This window comes from Glycine max, chromosome 15, assembly GCF_000004515.6.
Source record: "Glycine max cultivar Williams 82 chromosome 15, Glycine_max_v4.0, whole genome shotgun sequence".
NCBI lineage: Eukaryota > Viridiplantae > Streptophyta > Magnoliopsida > Fabales > Fabaceae > Glycine > Glycine max.
In genome coordinates, this window is record NC_038251.2 from 41,351,911 (window position 1) to 41,353,934 (window position 2,024).

At 33.6% G+C, this 2,024-nt stretch overlaps 1 long non-coding RNA gene across 1 annotated transcript; it reads left to right on the forward strand.

The window, feature by feature from the left end:
• The first annotated feature begins 480 nt into the window (after nt 1-480).
• LOC106796226 (uncharacterized) lies at nt 481-1,350 on the forward strand. The gene is made up of 2 exons (XR_001385012.3): nt 481-793; nt 881-1,350. It is a non-coding gene; the product is annotated as an uncharacterized lncRNA (long non-coding RNA).
• Nucleotides 1,351-2,024: the final 674 nt, after the last annotated feature.

A 2,024-nucleotide genomic window follows, 5' to 3' on the forward strand; every position in this document is an offset into this window, starting at 1 on the left:
CCAGCCAACTGTAAATAAACCACGTTCCACATCACGTGACACCCCCCAGAAAGATAAAATCAACGTTAAACCTAATCTCATGCTGATTTAGCTTTGGGAGTTGTAAGCTGAATTAGTCAAAGATTTGTCACATGGCACTCCCGCAACCCTTGCTGCATTTTCAAATTTGGTCCAACCTGCTAGCCAACAAAATTATAAATATAATGAAGAAGATATTTATATATGACAAGAGCATTGGCATTGCATGGATTCTTTTTAGAATCAAGGTATTTTTGTCCAGAATTAAAGACTAATTTCTTAAGATAAAAATTTATTAAAGGATTAATCTTTGTTAACAGTTTTTTTTTATACCCACGAATTAAGATCAATTTTTGACAACATGCTTAAAGGACATCTATCAACCATGACACGTCATATTAATTAATTGGATGCACATAATCAAAAGTTATATATATATATATATCATGTCCGCAACTCATCATTGCAAGAAGCAAAGAAGCATATAGGGCAAGTGAAAGACATCCTCCAAGTCAGCAAAGACCATGAATTCCTTACGAAGTTCAATGATTGCTGTTATCTTTGCCATGACATTGATCCTTTCATATGGAGTGATTCTGTCCCAAGCTAGGACGACTCACCCTTCTTCACCCTTAGTTTCAAAAATGTCACAATCTTCTCAATCTCATTCACATTCACTTCTGCACAAAGAAGAGCACAAATCAACTCAGGAACCTGCGGTTGCCACTAGCCTTAGAAGGATACCACCTAGCAGACCGAATCCTACACAGAACAGGTAACATTCCCCTTTTCTTTCTAGGTGTGTGCTCATTGTGTTTTCATAATATCTAGAAATTGACAACAAAGGGTGCATGTGAAGCAGGTTAAAGCCTAGGATCAGGGGCTAAGCAGAGGAACTGATGGCTTGAAGCTATGAAGATTCAAAGCTGTAGCATGAATTTTCTTGGTCTAGTTTTGCTTTGTTTTATTTTTATATTTTACTATTTTTCCCAGGTTCAAATTCTTAGGTTTATTAGTGTGTGAGAGTGTGGTATAGTTCATGACTTTAATTAGATTACTCTTTATATCATGTTACCTTTGATGGTTTAGATTGTAGAGAATATAGAAGCCTATGAATGTAAAGGAGAAAAAAAATAGCCATCAAAATGTCAAGACTGTTTTTGGCACCACAAGATTAAAAAATATTTAATCTTTTCTTTAATTTTTTGGGCACCACTAGAATGTTATTTTAAAAGAAAATAGTTTGCCCTCATGGTTTCAACTTGTAAGTGGTTTTTTTTTTCTTTTTCGGATCAGCCAATAAACTTATTAGTGGTTTCTTGTTACATTCAAGTATAATATGTCGAATTTGGTTCTCTTATTTTCCCTTGTGTTTGATAAATAATCTTTATGGTAAGTTTTTGAAAAAGGGTCCATAAAGGAGTTTCGGGTTGTTACGAATACAATTGCAGACTTGTAGTCATAAGACTTGTATCTATCTTTAATTATCTATTGTATGAAGGATTGCAAATAAATTATAACTGTAACCCATGTTTGAAACCTCAATGGTAATTACTTAATATGGGTTGTGCAGCAGTTCTGGGATAGCACTTTTCGATTTTGCAAGACATAGGACTGTACTGCAGCTCTGCTGCAAGTTCGTTTCATGAACGATTATAATGTGTTGGCTTTACCATCAAGTACGTGGATGAGCTGATAGACATTGTATTTAGCTTAATTAATAATTTTGAGCCTTGAATATTTGAAGGGTTCAAACAAAATTACCTTCTCTATATATGTGGAACTTAGAAAAAAAAATCCGGTACCTCTCACTCGTACTGTTTCAGAAGCATTAAGGCGCACAGGGCGTATAAGGCCTTAAACTAATAAGTTTTATGTATTAGGTATTAATTGAAGTTATTAAATGATAAGTTTTATTGAAAACAATTCTTATTAAGTTCTTTTGTTAGATTACAATGAATTAGGCTAATATACTTGTGGTTTCTTATTTTTAAGTTAAATTCATT